General features: G+C 35.5%; 1 protein-coding gene and 1 non-coding gene across 2 annotated transcripts in view; both read right to left on the minus strand.

Moving 5' to 3' along the window:
• RPRD1A (regulation of nuclear pre-mRNA domain containing 1A) overlaps positions 1 to 23,286 on the minus strand; it is a 72,772-nt gene that overhangs the window by 44,627 nt on the left and 4,859 nt on the right. The gene's annotated exons all lie outside the window — the stretch shown is intronic.
• Positions 8,560 to 8,689, minus strand: LOC137777070 (small nucleolar RNA SNORA11). The gene has a single exon (XR_011076401.1). It is a non-coding gene; the product is annotated as a small nucleolar RNA SNORA11 (small nucleolar RNA).

Consider the following 23,286-nt stretch of genomic DNA (forward strand, 5'->3'; position numbering starts at 1 on the left):
ATCTAATTTAAACACTGTTTTTATGTAGATTGAAATTTACAACCACAGTAGATGATAATGCTGATAAATACAACAAATAGCTAAAAAAAATTTGTTTTATCTGTAAACACAGGAACCTTCTTTCCAAGGGAAGCATTCTATATAGAGGCAGCAAAAAAATTTAATAAACAAATATATATATATATATATATATATATACACACACACACACATGCACGTACACACACACACCAATGAGCATTACTGCAGTTCTTATAGAAGGACATCAGAAGAAAAGCCATTATCTTGAAACAAAAATTTATTAAGGATTTATTAACAACTGTTGGACAGCCTTATTTATTTATTTCCCTGATAAACTGAATCACAGACTAGAAAACATGTTCATATGGATGGATAGGTGGCTGTAAGGCAGAAACTGCTTTAACTTAGTTATATTCTTTGCCACAGAAAATGCATAATCAACAGATGGTTCTTGAATGGATTCTATCGATCCTGGACAGGACAAACAGTTCAGTCAGACACAGATGGCTGCTTCTTAATGGCTGAGGTGGGTGAAAAATGGATAGAGCTGGGATACTCCTGTATCACTGCCAGGATGCCTCACACTTTTGGTAGCCCATCCCTTGCTTAAAATCCTTCAAAGATTTTCTACTGTTCTCCAGATAACATTTTAAATCCTTAACATGAACCAAAGGCCCAAAAAGGTCTGTCTCCACCTCTACACTACTCTCTCTTCATGCCCAACACTACTACTCCTCCAATTTCCCCAACTCCTACCCATGCTTTAGACCTCAGTTAAATGGTTTCCTCTAATTTTTCCCTGACCACCCACTACACATAGGTTAGGCAGCCCTGATATGCTCTCTCATACCACCTCATACTTTTCCTATGGAGCATTTACTCCAACTATAATTGTTTTTATTTAATCTGGTGCTTCCCAACTAAATTCCATCTAAAGCAACAACTGTCAGTCTCATCTACTAATCTATGGAATCAAGGCCAGTAGCTGATTCATAATTTGCTCAACATCTACTAAATCAATAAATTTTGGCCTAACCTATGTCTTTAATTATTTGTTCTACTAATTTAGCTTCTGGTCTTAACCTCACCCAGCAGCTGAAAGGGGAACACATGTAAAATTAACACTACTTTCAGAAACCTCAACTTCAAATTCTGATTATGGAAGACAAACTTTCTTACAGATCTAGCACTCTTTCTTATTTTCAGTGTATTGAGTTCAAATATTTTCCTTTCCCCTCCTCCATTCTAGAGTTCTCACAAATCATAACCCCAAAGAAAAATACGCAAGTAGTGTGAAGGGGAAGGCCAAAAAGTACAAATGTTAAGCAATTAAAACCAACTATCATTTTCTACCTGTTAAATTGATCAAGATGAACGTCTGACACTAACTAAAGTTGGCAAGAATAAGGGTAAGATTATCACCTTTAGATACCTTCAGACATTGTGATTAAAATATAAATTAGTGCGACTTCTTAGAAAAATAATTTGGCAATATCTATGAAAAATGTAAACGCACAAATCCCTTGATCCTGCAAATTTCACTTCTAGGAATTTATCCTATGGGTATCTTCTCATAAATGCACAAAGAAATCACTAAGGATATTAATGATAAAACACAAAAGAGAGAACTAATTAAATCATGGTACATTCATACAATCCAACTCTATAGCTGTTAAAAAATGAGATAGATTTATATAAAAATATAGAAAGATATCTAATAGTATTGAATTACACACATCCAAACAAACACACACATACATAGTAGATAGCTTTACTCTGGGGGAAGATCAAGAAAGAATTTAAGGGGGATCAAGAGTTACCAACAAAGAAGTCATAACAGGGAAACATATGAGCTATAGATTAAATGATTAACTTGAGCCTCCATGCTGAAAAGGGCTTCTGGGTAGTACTGACTTGGCGCTCCACCAACTGACTTTGTCCTGCAAGTCCATTTACCCACGATCTCTCCTGTCTCAATGTCTGGTTTAAAAAAAAACTCCACCTAGGCCCAGACAAATGGACATCTTTCCCATTCTAAAAGGCCCAAGGCAATTCTGCTTCCTCAAATTTTAAAAACCTTCATTTTGGTATATGCAACAAATGAATTCTTAAAATCTTGAAAAGCACAAACTTCATCCCGGACCATTACACCACTATAAAAAAGACACTGTGAACTGGAAGAGTTCTAAAGAATACACATCACATTGTATATTCACATTATGCTTATAGAGTGGAACTGAAACTAAAACTTTTTTGGCCGATTAAGAATATCTTTAAAATAATATTGACTAGTTTCTTATGACCTAGGCACTGTTCTAAAAGTTTATTACGTATCTCATTTAGTCTTCAAAACAACCCTACAGAATAAGTTATTATCCCCATTTACCAATGAAAGAAGTATTAAAGTAATTAAATGCACTCAAAGAAATGCACTGAAATCAATCAACACATACTACGGTCCCTAAATAACATTTTGTTAATAAAAGCAGGAACTACGTAAGATGAGCCTGTAACATCTCGTCGTGATAGAAAGTAAGAAAGCTATTTTAAAAACTACCAAGGTTGTATCCAAAGGACACAAGTAATGCCCCAAGATGCTGCCACTGGCAAAAGAGTATCAAAAAGAACGACTACAATGGTCTGAAACACAAACAGCTAAAAATCCATAAGTTCATAAAAAATACTTTAAAAAAAAAGGTTGCTAAAGAACTAATTCAGCTGGCAAGGGGGAAAAAGTAAGCCATTTATCCTCCTTTTCCTGGATGAACTGTATTTCAGAGTCAACAATGGCTGATGAAGAAAGCTCTTATGCAACAAATGCTCAAACTGCAGCATGCCTCAGAACCACTTACAGGGCTTGTTAATACACATATAACTGGTTCCTACCAATAGTTTCTGATGTAGGTCTGGGATAGGACCCAAGAATTTGCATTTCCAACAAATTCCCAGGTGATATTGATGCTGCAGAGGCCTACACTTTTTGAGAACCACTGTTAGAAAAGAATTCTGCATAATAAACACAGAAAGAATAAAAGAATTAGAAATTCATAATTTTGCAACTCCTGGTAAAATAAGGAGTCTAACCAACCACCATCAGAAGCTGCTAAAATCACTGGGTGAAAGGTGATGAGGAACTTTATAATGGATTCATAATGATAACAACTGAATCCACTGATCAATCTCATCCCTAAATATAGAACAACTTGACATTAGGTATCTCTTAATGTGATGCAGCAGGAAGTGCATAACACAGGCAATGCACTATGCTTTGGGAATGACACCATAAGGACGGAATTACCCAAATGCCTAAGGAGGGAAATTATATAGTCCATGCGACACAATCTCCTCAACAAGTAAACTGCATGAAAAAAATGTGGGGGGAGAGGGGACACAAATTAAAGAGAACTGTTAACCAAATGTCATGAGTAGACCTTTTTGGATTCTACTTTGAACATTAACTATAAAGAGACATTTTTCAAGGAAACTAGGATACTGAACATGGACTAGGTTCAAAAAAAATCAAAAATCAAAGTTAACTTCGTTAGGTGTGACAGAGCTCTTACAATTACATTAAAATTTTAATATAAGGCTTAATTTATCTATTATAAATATATACTGACATATGCGTTTTAAATGGTTTGAAGTGTGGGTTTTGCTTTAAGAAAAAAAAAAAAAGGAAAAAAAGTAGGTATCAGGGTAGGAAAGATTTAGGTAGATGAAACCAGAAAGGTATAACGTTAGTAACGCTGCAGCTGGGTGATGGGTTCATGGAAGTTCAAAATCTTATTGTCTTTACTTACTTTTGTATATAATTTTAAGTCTATCATAAACAGTTAATTTAAAAATTAAATAAAAATTGAGCATAAAAAGTGAAATCTCCTTTCATCTCCACACCCTCACCATGAATGAGTTAATTATTTAGTATGTGTATCCTTTTCATACCATTTAATGTGTCTTTGCAAATACTATATACTTATTCACATATACACAGATACACACATACACAGAATTTTTTCTTCAGTAAGATCATGTTACACATAACGTTTTACAAACAGTTTTCTTCACACTTCATATATCCAAAGCATTTTTGTGTTCATAAACAGATCTGTTACAAACTCTCTTTAAGAGCCTCATTCCTTTTAATAACTACTTAGTCACATGGTATATATATATATACATATATATATATATATATATGTTGTTTCAAATCTTTAATACCTTTATGTTTGTAAACCTGAGCAAGTATTTCTATAGGATAGATTCTGACAGGCAGAGGTGATAGGTTAAAAGGTATGCAGTTTAAATTTTGACAGATATTGTCAAGTTGCCCACCAAAAAGGCCAACTGTTTGAACTCCTACCACATGAAAATGCTCATTTCCCTACATCAACATAATACTATTAATATTTAAGATCTTTGCCAATCTCTCGGGAGTAAAATGATCCTGTTTTTATTTGCAATTCCCTATATATTACTAAAGCTGATTTCTCAGTCATTTATATTCCTTCATTTCTAAATTGAAGGAATTCAATTCAAGTTCCCCACTCACATCATGTTCCCCATTTTACTACTGAGCTGTTTGTTTTTTATCAACTCACAGGAGCATTTTATACGTTATGCATATTAGCTTTTTCCTGTTTTAGGTAGTGCAAATATTTTCTCCAAATCTGTTGCTTAAATTAAAATTTGATATTTTCTGCATTCAGGGATTTTATAACTTTATGTAGCCAAATCTATTTCCTATATGACTCATGGCCTATATTGTATTTAGAAAGTCCTTTCATGATCCAAAACTAGAAATGATTATAAATATGTATTTTTCTTACATGACTCCATAGTTGATTCTTTTCAATGTTATATCTTTAATTCAACTGGAATAATTTCATATGATATTAGTTAGGAATCTAAGAATCATTTATTAATATTCCATCTCTTATCACATGAGTTTCAAGTGTCTAATTTACCAAATGCCCACATAAAATACATCTTCTCACAAATCTCTACTCTGTTCCTTTCATATATATATATTTCTCTTCCTCTACCAACATCATACTCTTCTAATTTCAATGTCTTTACAGTCTGCGTGGATACCTAAAAGGGCACACTACTTCCATTATTGTTTTCCCTTCAAAACTGTCAAAATTCACAAGACAAAGATTGCCTTGGCTCTTCCTCCACATTCACTTTTCCCAATGATCTATAGATAAATTTCTTACAGACTGCCCTGAATTTACAGATTAATCTGGGAATATCTGACCTCTCTGCAATCAATTTTTACTTAGCAGTTTTACATACTACTGTACTTTAAAACACATACAACAAATGTATGTTTTAAACCGATAAAAAGTAAAATTTAGTGTTTAGCATACAGTTACATTAAAATAAGCTTGTTAAAATACTAACACAACAGGCAAACCTGAAAATATCCTATCATATCAAAGACAAGAAAATACTGGTAGAAAACACTAGTCTCAGAGTTCCAAATGATGTGTACCAATTCCAATATAAAGCCCAATTTGTAGAGGACTTCTGCTTCTGAGAAGATAGAGCAGACATACTTTTCCCTATTCCTCCTGCAAAGCACAACTACAAATCCTAGACATTATAAATAAACCAAACATAGGAAAAGAAAAGGTAGCAGACTGGCTAGGGACCTTGGGAGTTCAACACGAGGTGAGTTCCCAGAGTTTTCATTTTGCCTCATATATCTCAGATTCAAAATTGAAGAGGCCAGCAACCCAGAAATCCTAACAGGTGCAGATATAAAAAGTTCCAACAAAAGCCTTCTCACTCTCGTCAAAGGAGCAGGAAAAGGGCAGCCTAGCAAGACAGAAAACTTTTAGAAAATACCCTATCTACTCCAACCAAACACACCGCAGAAAGGAAAAGAGAAAAAATAAAAATCTGTGACCCCACTCACATCCACACCAGCAAAGGCTGTAATGTGGAAGCCCAACACCTCTCCAGAGTAGTGTCAGAGAAGGCAAAGGAGTGAGCCTGGGCTTCTACCCCACCCAGCAGTAAGGAGGCACTCCTCACTGGGGTGGTGTCACAGAAGGCCTAGTGGAAAGTCAGCACCTCCACCGTGGCCCAGCAACTCTGTGGTCTCAGTGGAAGTCTCATGGGGAGCCAGAACTCCCACTCACACCCAACAGTAACAAAGAACATCTCCTTCCCCTGATGGGGTAGTGTCAGAGAAACCCAGCTAAAACAGGATTAAGTAAGGTCCAGAGTCTTATAATACAAAAAAATCTATGGATCAAGCAAAATTTCCATCATACCAAGTACCAGGAGTCTCTCAAACTGAACGAAAAAAGTCAGTCAATAGATGCCAACACTAAGATGACAGAGATTTGAGAATTACTGACAAAGATTTTAAGGCAGCCATCATAAAAATGCTTCAACTAGCATATGCAAATATGTTGAAAATACAAAATTTGTGGGATAAAGCTGAAGCAGTGCTGAGAGAAACTTGCAGCACTAAATGCACACACTAGAAAAGATGAACAAGTCTAAAATCAATAATCTAAGCTCCCACCTCAAAAACCTAGAATAAGAAGAACAAAATAAACACAAGGAAGCATGAGGAAATAATAAAAGTAAAAAATAAAATAAAATAAAATTGACACATAAAAATAAAGAAAAAGCTGCTTCCCCCACCCCAGTTTTTCGAGATATAATTGACACACAGCACTATATCAGTTTAAGATGTACAGCATAATGGTTTGGTTTACATATACTGTGAACTGATTACCACAGTAAGTTAACTATCATCTCGTATAGACGCAAAAACAAAAAGATAAAAAAATTTTCTTCTCCTTGTGATGAGACCTCTTAGGCTTTATTTTCTTAACACTGTCATACATATCATACAACAGTGTTAATTATAGTCATCATGTTGTACATTACATCCCTACTACTTATTTATCTTAGAACTGTTAGTTTGTACCTTTTGACCACCTTCTTCCAATTCCCCCTCCTACACCTCGACCTCTGGCAACCACAAATCTGTTTTCTTTTTCTGAGTTTGGGTTTGTGGCTTTTTTTTTTTTTTTTTTTTTTAAAGATTCAACATATAAGTGAGATCGTACAGTATTTCCTTCTCTGATTTATTTCACATAGCATTACGTCCTCAAGGCCCATCCACATTGTTAAAAATGGCAGCATTTCCTCACTTCTTTAAGGCTGAATGATATTCTGCTCTGTGTGTGTGTGTGTGTGTGTCTGTGTGTGTGTGTATGTATATGTATATATCTCACAACTTCTTTATCCATTCATCTCTCGATAGACACTCAGGTTGTTTCCATGTCTTGGCTATTATATCAGTTGTATTTCAATATATTAGGAATAAATATGAGAAAAATAAAATTAAAAATACAATACCCCTTTAAATTGCTCAAAATAACTGAAATACTTCAGTGTAAATAAAACAAAACACTTTCAGGACTTGTATGCTGAAAGCTACGTAATACTGGTAAAAAAGAGTCAAAGAAGATCTAAATAAATGGAGAAATATACCATGTTCATGGATTAGAAGATGTTACATAATAAAGAGGTCAATTTTCCCTAAACTGATATGCAGGATTAATGCAACTCTTATCAAAATCCCAGCAAAATAATTTTTATTGATATAGACCAGATTATTCTAAAGTCTATAGACAAAGGCAAAAGAACCAGAGTAGCTAAAACAATTCTGCAAAGGAATACAGTGGAAGGAATCAATCTACCCAATTTCAAGACTTATCATATAGCTATCAAGATTACCTGTGGCATTGGTGGAGGGAGACACACATGGATCAATGGAATAGGACAGAGAACCCAGAAACAGACTCACACAAATACGCTCAAGTCAATTTTTTTTTTCTTTTTAGATTAATTTGTGCTTTTATTTGCCAGTATAACTACAGTAACCTGCAAACTTTTTTATTCTAAAAATCACATTTTACATCACAGTCCAACAAACACACACATATATAATGTGTATACATATATAAAACTGAAACAAAGGTTTTGCCAATAACGTCTACCCTGAGTGTTAATTCTTTTTAAGACTTTTTTTTTTTAACTAAGGCTGAACTGCACTGACACATCATAATCACCAAAATCCCTAGTTCATCTTAGGGTTCGCTTTATGAAGTGAATAGTGTTGCACGTTCTATGGGTTTGGACAAAAGTATGACGACATAAAATCATTATAATGTCATACAAAGTATTTTCACCGCTCATAAAAACTTCTGTATTCTATGTATTCATCTCCCCTCCCCCCCAAACTCCTGGCAACCACTGATCTTTTTATTGTCTCCATTGTTTTGCCTTTTCCAGAATGGCATATAGACGGAATCTATTTTTCTTTTTTCCTTGAAGAGAGGGGTTCAAAGCCTTTATGCCTGTAACACCACTCATGGCCCAGCCCCACGTGGACCGGACAGGCTCCAGGTGGCAAACAAACACCCCCACTAAATACTGTAGCTTTCCTTCCAGTACTGAGCCCCGTCCCACCGGTCCTGCCCAGCAGCCACGTGGAGGTGAATGGGGGATACGTGTTGGGTATATGTTCATAGGAAGGCCACAAGTTTTGTGCCCCTTGTCACAATGAACCCTGATTCCTGTCCGGTGTGTTGTAAACAGACGAGCCATTTCTTCAGACCCCCTGCTCTGAGCACACCCCCTCAAGTCAATTTTGACAAAGGAGCAAAGCAATTCAATAAAGGAAAGACAGCCTGCCTTTTCAACAAATGGTGCTGGAGCATTTGAACCTTGACCTAAATTTCACACCTTATTTAAAAATTAACTCAAAATGGATCATGGACTTAAATGCAAAACTATAAGTATTTTAGAACAAAACACAGGGAAAAAAATCTTTGGAATCCAGAGCTAAGCAGAGTTCTTAAACTTGACACTAAAAGTATAACACATAAAAGAAAAATTCAATCAACTGGGGTTAAATAGGGGTGTGCCGGGATTGAGGTGGATGTGGCTATTAAAAGGCAACATCAGGGTTCCTTGTGGTGATAGAAATATTCCATATTTTGTCTATATCAACGTCAATATCTCAGTTATGATGTTTTGCAAAATCTATAATTATAGAGATTTTATTTTAAACTAGTTTTCCATGATGCTATCATTGGGGGAAGCTGGAAATGGGTAAACAGGACCTCTTTGTATTATTTCTTACAACTGAATGTGAATCTGTAGTTATAGAAAAATAAACAGTATTTTTAAAAATTTCATGTTACGTCCTCTAGTTTTGAAGCTAAAAAATCACTACAAAAGCACTCCCAGAAGAGGGTGGTTGAAACAAAATCCAGTGTTCACTCTACATATTTATTTATAAACATTAATATCAATTTCAGTGACTTAGCTCCAAAAGAATCTGAAAGCTAAAGCTTTAAAAATGAAAACAATTACTACATTAACCTAGGCAAGACAGAGATGGACTAAAAGAAAATTAATGCAAAGTACCCATGGTCTCTGTTAATCTGAGAACAGCTCTCAAACTTTCTGGTTTCAGGACCCCTTCATACTCTTACAAATTCTTGAGAACCCAAAAAAACTTTTGTTTATCCACCAATACTTACCTTATTAAAAATTAAAACAGAGGAATTCTTAAGACATGCACTAGTTCATTTAAAAACAATTTTTAAAATATGTTAACATAAATAACATTTGTTTAAAAAATATATTTCCACCAAAAAAATTTTAAGTGAGAGGAGTCATACTGTTTTGTTTTTGCTAATCTCCAGTTCAACAGAATACAGCTGGATTCTCGTATCTGCTTCCCTATTAAACATACCACAGTATACTGTTTTAGTAAAAGTAATGTAAAAAAAGAGCAGACCACACCCAAATATAAACTTGGTAAGAGAAAAGTGTTTTAACAGTCTTTACAGATAATTATGGATATTCTTTGAAACTACACCAAAATCCAACAAGTCGTAGTTTTTAAAAAGATTCTAAATTGTAATATGGAATCTGAAAACATATCAATGAACTGCTAAAACTCTCTTACATTAAAATACTTTAAGCTACCAGGCTCTTTGAATGGATCTTTGACTCCTGTATAATTTTGTAACATCATGCATTAGTCTTTTGAAAAATACTGATTTGCTGAGTTACACAAACATTCCAACTGCTGAAACATTTTATTAGGCAATATAAAAAAATCACATTTGTAAGTATCACTATTGATTTCACTGGAAAAGTGTTTAAAAGCATTGGAAAGTTGTCACGCTCATGAAAGCACATTTGAGTTTTTCAAAACTAATTTTTGCTTGAAAACTTGAATTTTATAATGGGCAACAAATACTGTCAGTTGTCTTCCTTGATGAAACAGGTTCATTATATTCATTTTTTTGAGAAAACATCTGCCAAATATCCGTGTCTGAATAATCAGTTTCTCTTGTCATTTTTTCAAATAAAATGGTGCTCCATGAAAAAAGCCATCTGGTTTAGCTCACAACTCAATCACACAGGCGTATTTCCTCCAGAATGTTCAGTATACGGTACTTTATGTAGACTTCTCATTTTGTCACACAGATTATTAAAAAGATATGTAATCACCTCTAATGCAATACTCAATAGTCAAAGACTGACAGCTTTTCCCCTAAGATCAGGAAAAAGAGAAGGATGTTCACTTTTACCACATTAATTCAACACAGTATTGGAACTTCCAGCCATAGCAGTTAGGTAAGAAAAAGAAATAAGACATCCAAATTAGAAAAGAAGAGGTAAAATTATCTCTGTTCACAGATGTTACTTGTATAAAACCCTAATGAGTCCAAAAAAACTGTTAGAGCTAATAAATGAATTCAGCAAAGTTGCAGAATACAAAACATTCAAACATGAATTGCATTTCTATAGATTAACAATGAATGATCCAAAAAAGAAACTAAGAATTCTACTTACCATTATATCAAAAAGAATAAAATACTTAGGAATAAGTTTAACCAAAGAGGTGTAAGATTTGTACATTGAAACCTATAATAAGAAATAAAAGAAGATACAAATAAATTGAAATACATCCCATTTTCATGGATTGGAAGACTTAATATTGCTAAGATAACACTGCTCAAAGCAACCTACAAATTAAATGCAATCCCTATCAAACTCCCAATGGCATTTTGGTAGAAATCGAAAAACCCATCTTAAAATTCATATAGATTCCCAAATGATCCCAAATAGCCACAACAATATTTAAAAAGAAAATTAAAATTGAAAGACTCATACTTCCTGATCTCAATACTTACTAGAAAACTATCGTAATCAGAATAGTGTAGTATAGGCGTAAGGACAGACATATAGGCCAATAAAATAGAAGAGCGAGCCTAGTGAAAAACTCTTGCATATATAGTCATCACTAGTCATCATGGAACCGCAAATTAAAACCACAGATACCACTCCATTCCGATTAGAATGTCTTTTTTCAAAACAAAAAAGAAAAAAACAGAAAATAACAGGCACTGATGAAAACGTGCAGAAATTGGAATCCTGGTGCACTGCAAGTAGGAATGTAAAATGGCACAGCTAGTATGGAAAACAGTACAGTTGTTCCTCAAAAAATTAAACATAGAGGGCTTTCCTGGTGGCACAGTGGTTAAGAATCTGCCCGCCTATGCAGGGGACATGGGTTCGAGCCCTGGTCCAGGAAGATCCCACATGCCGCAGAGCAACTAAGCCCATGTGTCACAACTACTGAGCCTGCCTGCATTCTAGAGCCTGTGAGCCACAACTACTGAGCCCATGTGTCGCAACTACTGAAGCCCACGCGCCTAGAGCCCGTGCTCCGCAACAAGAGAAGCCACCGCAATGAGGAGCCCGAGCACCACAACGAAGAGTAGCCCCCGCTCGCTGCAACTAGAGAAAGCCCGCACACAGCAACGAAAGATCCAATGCAGCCAAAAATAAATAAGTAGAATAAATTTATTTAAAAAAAAATTAACATCGAATTACCATATGATTTACCAACTCCACTTCTCGGTACATACTCAAAAGAAGAAGGGACTCAAACAGATATTTGTACAACCAGGTTCATACCAGCATTATTCACAATAGCCAAAAAGTGGAAGCAACCCTAGTGTCATCAACAGACAAATAAATAAAATGTGGTATATACATACAAGAGCCTTTTAAAAGGAAAGAAGTTCTGACACATGCTACAGCATGGATGAACCTTGACGATATTATGCTAAGTTAAATAAGCCAATCACAAAAGAATAAACTGTATGATTTCACTTAAATGAGGCAACTAGAGTAGCTGAATTCAAACTGACAGGAAGTAGATGGGTGGTTGCCAGGTGCTGGGAGAGAAAAGGGAATTATTGTTTAATGGGAATGGAGTTTCAGTTTGGGAAAATGAAAAAAGTTCTGGTGGTGGATGGTGATGACGGCTGCAAAACAATGTGAATGGACTTAACTGCACTGAACTGTACACTTAAAAAATGGTTAAAATGGTAAATTTATATTATGTATATTTTACCACAATAAAGAGAAAGAAAAAAAGGTTAAAACGTTAAATTTTATGTTATGTATATTTTACACAACGAAAAAAGTGCACGTGCACACACACACAGAGACACATGCACTCAAGGGTCAAGAGTTAACAAAATTAGTAATCTGAGCTACGTTGATGAGCACTGTCAGGTAAGTGATATTATATTTTTTAAGCTGTGAACGTGTGGTGTGAAAAATACAGTGATTACTGGTACAGTCTGGTGTCTCTGCCTTGACTAATAATTAGACGCTACCAGTTTTCACCTACCTTTGCTTTTACACCACCACAGAACATGCCAACACAGTGAAAAGGGCCAGGGGAGAGAGAACATCTTAGTAATAATATGAAAACATTTTTTACCTTGTTCCATATGCCTCTTAAAAGGGTCTTAGTGATCCACCAAGGGGCATCCAGTCACCACACTTTAAGAACCACTTCTCTAAAGATGGATAAATATGGCAAGGGCAGAACAACATGACAGACTGAAAAAGCTGGAAATTTTTCAAGTCTTTCTCTCAATCAGGTAAATGTTCATAAATGGAGTTCAATATTTGCCTTAAGATGTCAGGGTTTCCCTGGTGGCGCAGTGGTTGAGAGTCTGCCTGCCAATGAAGGGGACACGGGTTCGAGCCCTGGTCTGGGAAGATCCCACATGCCGCGGAGCAACTGGGCCCGTGAGCCATAATTACTGAGCCTGCGCATCTGGAGCCTGTGCTCTGCAACAAGAGAGGCTGCGATAGTGAGAGGCATGTGCACCGCGATGAAGAGTGGCCCCCGCTTGCCACAACTAGAGAAAGCCCTCGCACAGAAACGAAGACCCAACACAGCCATAAATAAATAAATAAATAAATAAATAAATAAATAAATAAATAAATAAATAAATAAATAAATAAATAAATAAATAAATAAATAAATAAATGATGTCAGACGTTCCTAATTCAGGCACTACTCTTAAAAAAAACAGCAAAACATTCTGCAATACTCCTTCTAGCTCTAAAAGTCTCAGATTCTATATACTTTGCAACATTCATTCAGTAACTCCCTCAACACATACTTACTGTGTATCTACTGTATGCTACGTTGAGGAAACAAAGGAATAGGCTCAGTCCTCCACTAATAAGAAACTCAACACAGAACCACTAAAATACTATATGTTAAATGCTATAATAATAGCAATAAAAAGTACATGGAGGTGACACCACAGAAAATGTCAAGGATAAAGAGAACTGGCAAATATGAAGATAAGACCATTGAAATGGAGTCTGGGGACCAGAAAGAAAAAGAATAAAGGCAAGAGAACAGAGTAAAATGGGCCTGTGGGACACCACCAAGCCAACAAACATACATTATAGGAGTCTGAGAAAGAGAAGAGGGTGCATAAAGAATATTTGGAGAAATAATGGCCAAAAACTCCCCAAATTTTAAAAAAGACATGAATCTACGAATCTAAGAAGCTCAATGAACTCCAGGTAGGAATAACTCAGAGACCCACACTGAGAAACATTATAATCAAACTGTCCAAAGACAAAGAATTTTTGAAAGCAGCAATTAGCGACTCATTGTCATGTAAACACAAGGGAGCCTCAATAAAATTAACAATTTCTCATCAAACTGTGGAGGCCAGAAGGCTATGAGATGCCATATTTAAACCCCTGGGGGTGTGGGTGAGGTGGGGAATGTCGACCAAGAATTTTAAATCTGGCAAAACTACCTTTCAATAATGAAGAAGAAATTAAGACATTTCAAGGTAAACAAAACCTGAAGGACTTTATTGGTAGTAGATGTCTCCTACAAGAACTGCTAAAGAGAGCCTTTCAGACTGACATGAAAGGACACTAGATCTTAACTAGAAGCCATATAAAGAAATAATGAACATCAGTAAAGTATCTACATAAGTAAATATAAAAGCCAGTATTACTTTATTTTTTGGTTGGTAACTTCTCTTTTTGTTTCCTATGTGAATTAAAATAGAAATGTATAAAATAATAGTAAGTCTGATGATGGGCACACAACATATATAAGATGTAGTTTGTGGGATTTCCCTGGTGGTCCAGTGGTTAAGACTCCGCGCTCCCAATGCAGGGGGCGCGGGTTCGATCCCTGGTCAGGGAACTAAGACCCCGCATGCTGCATACTGCACATGGTGCACTGCACAGCCAAAAACAAAAAAACAAAAAAATGCAGTTTGTGACAACAACAATATAAAGACACATAAAAGTGCAATGTGTTTATATCATCTTTTTTAATTTTTATATTTTTTATTTTTATTTTTTTGGCCACACTGTGAGGCTTGTGGGATTTTAGTTCCCCAACGAGGGATCAAACCTGTGCCCTTGGCAATAAAAGCCTGGAGTCTTAACCACTGGACCGCTGGGTAATTCCCTATATCATCTTTTTTTTAATTGAGAGAAAGTTCACATTACATTAAATTAACCATGTTAAAGTGTATAATCCAGGAGAATTTACCATATGGCTGTGCAACTATCACCTACATCTATTTCCAAAACACTTTTGTCACCCCCAAAGACAACTTCATACCCATTAAACAGTCATTCATTTCCCATTACTCTTCTCCACCCAGTCTCTGGCAATGACTTTCTCTCTTCGTGGATTCATCTATTCTATTGGTATCCAACAGATATTTCATATAAAATGAAATCCTACAATATGTGACCTTTTGTGTCTGGCTTCTTTCTCTTCATTTTTTCTTTTTCTTTACGCTGCTGTTGGGCCTTCGTTGCTGAGCGCAGGCTTTCTCTAGTTGCAGTGAGCGGGGGCTACTCTTCGTTGTGGTGCTCGGGCTCCTCATTGCAGTGGCTTCTCTTGTTGTGGAGCACAGGCTCTAGGCATGCAGGCTTCAGTAGTTGTGGCGCGTGGGCTCAGTAGTTGCAGCTCATGGGCTCTAGAGCATGGGCTCAGTAGTTGTGGCGCACTGGCTTAATTGCCCCGCAGCACGTGGGATCTTCCTGGAGCAGGGATCGAACCTATGTCCCCTGCACTGGCAGGAGGATTCTTAACCACTGGACCACCAGGTAAGTCCTCACTTCATGTTTTTTAGGTTCATCCACATTGTACCATGAATCACTATTTCATTCCTTTCTATGGCTGAATAATATTCCATTGCATGGATATACCACATAAATCTATTCATCCACTAATGGACGTTCAGGTTGTTTCCACCTTTTGAGTACTGTGAATAACACTGCTACGAGCATTCTTGTATAGTATTTGTTTGAATACCTACTTTCAATTCTTCTGAATATATACCTAGGAGTAGGATTACTGCAAGAGTGCTAGTAAAAGATGAGGAGCTGGGCAATGGGATGGGATAGCAGAGACAAACAGAATACTGCTAAAATAGCAATAAAAAAGCTGCAGGTGAGGCATGTATGAAGAGAGGGGTCAAGATAATCTTGAATTTCTGAAATTAGGCAACTGGTAGACAGTAATCCCTTTCACTCAAATAGGAAATACAGGAAGAGTAACAGGGAAGTGGGACAAGAGTAGGGAAAGATGATTAAGTGTTGCGTTGTATGTGCTGAGTTTGAGGTGCTCACGAAATACAGTGACACTGAGACTGCTAAAAAAAAAAAAAAAGAATATTGAATCATCAGCATATTGATGGAAGAAAGCAAAAATTACACCTAAAGTGTCAATTACAAATATATAAAGTGGGACTTCCCTGGTGGCGCAGTGGTTAAGAATCCACCTGCCAATGCAGGGGACACGGGTTCAATCTCTGATCCGGGAAGATCCCACATGCTGTGGAGCAACCAAGCCCATGCGCCACAACTACTGAGCCTGCGCTCTAGAGCCTGTGAGCCACAACTACTGAAGCCCACGCGCCTAGAGCCCGTGCTCCACAACAAGAGAAGCCACTGAAACAAGAAGCCTGTGCACTGCAACGAAGAGTAGCCCCCACTCGCCACAACTAGAGAAAGCCCGCACACAGCAACAAAGACCCAACGCAGCCAAAAAAAAAATAAAAATAAATTTAAAAAAAATTTTAAAATAAAATAAAATAAATATATAAAGTGAAATTATTCTTAATCATTAAGCATTTTCTATGTGCTAGTTATAGCACATCAACTGCATTTTTAAAATTCTAAAACAATAACTTGGATTAAATCCACATTATTAGTTGATTTACTAATTAAACTGTTGTAAATCTGGATTATGTACTACATTACTCAGGGTTTTCCAGAGAAACAGAACTAGTAAAGTGTGTGTGCATACACAGAAAGATATTATAAGGAACTGGTTCATGTGATTATAGAGGCTGTCAAGTCCCAAGATCTGCAGTCAGCAAACTGGAGACCCAGGAGAGCTGATGGCATAGCACTTGTCAGAAAGCAGCCTCAAGATCCAGGAAGAGCCCATGTTTCACTTTAAGTCAAAGGCAGGAAAGAAGGCAGTCAGGCAGGACAAGTTTCCCTCTTACTCACAGAAGCGTCAGCCTTTTTGTTCCATTCCAGCCTTCAACTGACTGAAAGAGGCCCATCAACACTAAGAAGGCCAATTTGCTTTATTCACTCTACAGATTCAAATGTTTTATCTCAGCCAGAAACATCTTCGCAGACATACCTAAAATACTGTTTGACCAAATATCTAAAGCCACCTGTGGCCCAGTCAATTTGACACATAAAATTAACCATCACAAGTGCTGTTCAAGATAACTCATGATTTTCTACTAAGAAAACTGAATTTTTTAGTAGTTCAGGAAAAATATGGTCCTTAACTACCCAAACCTCCTTGTTTAAAAGAATAATCTATAAAATAGAATACAGTACACATTATGATTTATTCCAATACTAAAGAGATGAAAACAGCATGTTGAATTAAATAGACAAGGATTTTTTTTAATTGTCGTGTAGTTGATTTGCAATGTTGTGTTAATTTTTGCTATACAGCAAGATGATTCAGTTATACATATATATACATTCTTTTTTATATTCTTTTCCATTATGGTTTATCACAGGATAGTGAATATAGTTCCCTGTGCCATACAGTAGGACCTTGTTGTTTATCCATTCCATATATAATAGTTTGCATCTACTAACCCTAAACTCCCAGTCCATCCCTCCCCCGCCTCCCTTAGCAACCACAAGTCTATTCTCTAGGTCTGTGAGTCTGTTTCTGTTTCATAGATAGGTTCATTTGTGTTATGTTTTAGATTCCACATACAAGTGATATCATATGGCATTTGTCATTCTCTTTCTGACTTACTTCACTTAGTATGACAATCTCTAAGTCCATCCATGTTGCTGCAAATGGAATTATTTCATTCTTTTTTATGGCTGAGTAGTATTCCATTGCATATATGTACCACATCTTCTTCATCCATTCATAAATAGATAAGGTTTTTAAACCATGCTCTTGAAGAAGAATATTCCTTGAACTGGACCAAAACGTCATCACAAAAATCAACCAATGCAAACCATTTTCCCAATTTACAAAAAAACCAAAAACAAACAAAAACTTAATATAAATGTTTTCAGTTTTAAGTGCTTTTGCATAACATGACAATCCTCTGACACTTTCTTCTATTAGCCTGTACTAGAATTAAATGAGATACATTTAGTGCAAAGTTATAGTTATTGTAAACTTAAATGTGCATTTCGTGATGGTCTTCACAGGGCTTTACAAGGCATCATGAACTAATACCTGAACAAGTTTGAGAACCACTTACTTAAACAATTACAACAAATACATTTAGAATAAGACTGCACGGTTCTCAGCCTAAGAAGATTAGCCATCATAAAGATGTAAATTCTCGGGAATTTCCTGGCAGTCCAGTGGTTAAGACTCTGAGCTTCCACTGCAGGGGGCACAGGTTCAATCCCTGGTCAGGGAACTAAGATCCCACATACCATGCAGAAAGGAAAAAAAAAAAAAGATGTGAATTCTCTTTGAGCTAATAAAATACCAAAATAATTTTTTTCTTGCAAATGGCAAGTTGATTCTAGTGTTTATATGGAAAAACAAAACAAGAAGACACAAGAAAACTCTGAAAAAAAAAAAAAAAAGAGCAATTTGCAGGCCGGCGGGGGGTTGGAGCGGGATGTCCTACTAGATGTGAAAACATAATAAAGAGCGTGACAGTGATACATGAGTAGACCGATGAATGGAGCAGAATGACAGTCTACAAATATGCCAAACACATATGAAAACTGAGTGTATGTTAAAGGAGGCATTTCAAATGGGTGGAGGTAAAAAGAACTTAAAAAAAATGGTGTGATAGGGCTTCCCTGGTGGCGCAGTGGCTGAGAATCTGACTGCCAATGCAGGGGACACGGGTTCGAGCCCTGGTCTGGGAAGATCCCACATGCCGCGGAGCAACTGGGCCCGTGAGCCACAACTACTGAGCCTGCGTGTCTGGAGCCTGTGCTCCGCAACAAGAGAGGCCGCGACAGTGAGAGGCCTGCGCACTGCGATGAAGAGTGGCCCCCGCTTGCCACAACTAGAGAAAGCCCTCGCACAGAAACGAAGACCCAACACAGCCATAAAGAAAGAAAGAAAGAAAGAAAGAAAGGAAGGAAGGAAGGAAGGAAGGAAGGAAGGAAGGAAGGAAGGAAGGAAGACAGAAAGAAAGAAAGAAAGAAAGAAAACTGATTCCTTAAAAAAAAAAAAAAAAAATGGTGTGATAAACCAATGCCTACCACTTCTATCAGCTGAAACCGTTAAGAAAATAACAAGAATATTTAGTAACATAAATGAATATTTATAAACTGTAAGATAAACTGACACATCCTAAATGTTCATCAATAGAGTAACAGTTATATAAACTTTGGTGCATCCATAAAATGGAATACAGTGCAGTCATTTTTTTAATTGAGGCAACATAATATATATAAATACATCATAATCTGAAAGATATAGTAAAAAGAAAAATAAAGCAAAAGCACAGAGAAATCTATATAATATCCAACCATTTGTCTAAACATGAAAGAGAGAAAGAAATTGTAACATATGTAGATGACTATATATGCATAGAAAATTCTGGAAGAATAAACTTAAGGGTAAGGAAAATGGGTGGGGGGGGGAGAGTGGAAAGGACTCTGTGACTTTTCAATTTCGTATTACATGCATGTTATTACCTACTAAAATATACTGTATTTTAAAAAATACACCTGGAAAGTATATAGAATGGTAATTTTTTTCTTAGTTTCTCAGTTATTATAGATATAAAAGGGACTAAGGAAAAGCTATAAAAAGAAGAACAAGACTAACAGGTACCTGATAAAAGCCAAGAGTTAAGCTAGAGAACCAAAAATGACCAAATAACCTAGATGACTGCAAGGTGACTACATAAATAATTCATTATTATAATCCTCTTCATACATTTTTACAAACAAAAGGATTTTAAAAATCTTAAATCACTTAAAGTTCTTTGCAGACATAAAACATTAAAAGTCTACCTAAAATATTTACTTTATTATCCTGTCTAGTTCCAAAAAGGAGTTGTGAACTGAAATGTTACATTTAAAATGTCAAATAATCTTTGTTTGACATAAAACCACATTCAAACGATTAAAGCAACAGTAAAAACTATGTCTACACACTTTGTACAGCTCCTAGTAAATTCTTTACTTCAAATCTCAAATCAAAGAAGCCTTTCCTGATTGCCTAAACTGAGCTAGTTTCCCAATTATATTGATATTTCTCTTTTGTATCACTATGAAGTTACTAATTTAGCAGAGTCTGTTGCCCTGACTGATGTGTAAGCTGTCTCCCTTATCCACTGAATCATCCTTGTCTAGCAACAGAGCAGGAGCTCAATAGGTATTTGCTGAGTAAAGGAAACCAACAGGAGAAACTTTTACATATCAAATGAAAATTTCATTTTATTAAAAAATACACTTGTAAAATTATGAACTATAATTATGTTTGTTTAATGTAGGCGCACACCTTTATTTTTATTGGAAATTTAAGGATAATTTGCTTAAATTTTGGAGCCGTAAAAACAACAGCAAATCATCGATTTTTTTTAAAGCTGTATGTTATAGGAAAGAGAACCTAAAGAAAATTATATTATAACCCAAAGGGAAATTTCATAAATTTGGTTTAAGTTCACACTGAGTAGGAATTAACATTTTGGAAGGAATATGTCTGCTTAAGGCAAAGCAATGTCTGCTAGCCTCTTGACCTAACTACCAATAATAGGAAATGGTCTAGCTCTTAGTATCTGGTTTGTGAATTGTTGGTGGGTCCTCAAAACCCTTTCATGGAGTCCATGAACTCAGAACTATTTTCACAATAATACTAAGACATTATTTGTCTTTTTCGCTCTCATCCTCTCACCTGTGTACAGTTAGTATATTCCTCAGGTTATGTGATATACATCACAAGAAGACTGAATGCAAAACCTGACATGAGAATTCAGCTGTCTTTAATTAAGACAGGCATAAAGATTTGCAAAAATGTAAAACAATCACTCCTTTCTCTAATATTTTTAAGTTATTTTTCATTAAAAACGTCATTTTATGTTAACATAAAATCAATTTAGTACCACAGTTTTAAAATAATAGTTATTAAATAAATATTTTTCAATGTTTCACTTTCTAATATAACTCCCAATAAATATAAACCACATAAATGAAAGATCTGGGGCCTTTAATAATTTTTACAAAAATAAAGGGATCCTTTAATCATACAGTCGATAATCCCTGGTCTAGACCCTGAGAATATCTATGGAACAACCAATGTGATTTTTTCAAAGAATAAATTTAAAATAAAAGAGGGAATCCATAGACGTAAAGGAACTTAAATATAATAATCAAATGCAATGAAGAAACTTTACTTGCATCCTAATTCAAATAACTGGCTAAAAAAAAAAAAAGTGAGACAATCAAGGAAACAAATACTAGCTGGATATTTGATGATATTTTAAGAAATTAACTTTTTTAAAGTTGTTAACAAAGAATATAACTGTTACAGCTGGATGATGACTACACTGGGGTGCATAAAAGTCATACAGATTTGAGAAAAACAAATTCTTAGTGTAACTAACAAAATATAAACACTGTCTAACTTACTTGTTTAATTCTAGCTACAAAAAAGTATAATATTATTGTCCAAAATAACAGTATTAGACAATATAAAAGCCATTGAATTGTCAATTCAAAAACAGAATCTCTTCGTTTTAAGGATTTATATGACTACATGTTTTTAAAGCAGATGAAAAATGTTCTTTAACCTTTTGTATTTTTCTAAAACCAAATAGAGCATCTAAGAATATACGGTACTTATTTTAGCACCACTTACAAACCTAAAGCCATATTCATGAATATAAATGTTAATTCGACATATTTAAGAACCTTTATCAAAGGCAATATGTTGAGATTATGCAGGCTAAAACTTGGAAAAGGAAAACAACCACCTATAGGAACCCACTATCTACTTCATAACCAACACATAACCCCCCAGTCCATAATACAATATAAAGTGATAATTAGTTCCCTGAAAGATGTCTAATACAGTTTATTGATAACAAAGTGCTGATTTTAACGAGTGATTACAAATAGAACGAAAATCTAAACTTTAGGCAGTTTAATTGTTGCCAGTTGGAGAAAAACCGTAACAAGCACTCAAGGGCTGAACATTCCCAGGTTTGGCTCTTTGCATTCCAAGCTATTTCTTGCCTCAGCATCTTCAAATACCCCAGTAGCTGAATACCTCCTCTCCACTTACAGAATAGCTGGTTCAGAGAGGTCTTTAATTGAAGGTCACCTTACAGAGATGATTTCCCTCACCATCTAACTACTTAAGGTTCTCCTCCCTTAAATGCACTTAATACAAAATTTATATTTACAATTTTCTTGTTCATTGTTTGCCCTCCCCATGAGACTACAAATTCTATGAGGGCAGGGACCAACTTTCTTTCTTTTTATTTATTTTTTTAATTGAAATATATTTGACATATAAATATATCCCTGCCGGTCCAGTGGTTAGGACCCGGCACTTTCACTGCTGTGGCCCGGGTTCAATCCCTGGTCAGGGAACTAAGATCCCGCAAGCCACACGGCATGGCCAAAACAAAACAAAACAAAACGTTGTTTTATTACTGGAATATATCCAATGCTAGACATATATAAGATAATAAATACAGGGTGAATTAACATACTCTAAAGGGCTGAGGCAATTATGATTTTTTTAAGACTCAAATATGAATAACATACAAGAGGCAAGTGTAAAGGACTCAATCAACTAGACTACTGAAAGCAGCAACTCTAATCAACTGCAAAGAACTTCCTCCTACCTATTCTCTTTCTACAACTCTTGCAGAGATCTGTTGTTCTTGTACTTGCATGTAGGCAAGAGCCTAGTGTTTGCATGTAGGAAAGAGCCTGTCAGTGTTGTTTCGTAAATTCTGGTACATTCATGGATGATATTTCTACAGCAATTAATGCAACATATAATTTAATTAGTGGTCGAATTTATAATTTAGCCCACTACTGAGAAGTTCAGAGTTTAAAACAATCACCTTCAAAAGACAGTATTAAGAAAGTGAAAAGACAACCCAATGAATGGGAGAAAATATTTGCAAGTCATGGATCTGATAACAGACTTGTATGTAAAATACATGAAGATATATGTATAGCTGATTCACTTTGTTATAAAGCAGAAACTAACACACCATTGTAAAGCAATTATACTTCAATAAAGATGTAAAAATAAATTTTAAAAAATAAAAATAAAAATACATTTAAAAAATAAAATAAAATACATAAAGAATACTTAATAATAAAAGACAACTAATAAGAACCTGTTGTATA

This window comes from Eschrichtius robustus, chromosome 14 (assembly GCF_028021215.1).
Source record: "Eschrichtius robustus isolate mEscRob2 chromosome 14, mEscRob2.pri, whole genome shotgun sequence".
In the NCBI taxonomy this organism is placed as follows: Eukaryota; Metazoa; Chordata; class Mammalia; order Artiodactyla; family Eschrichtiidae; genus Eschrichtius; species Eschrichtius robustus.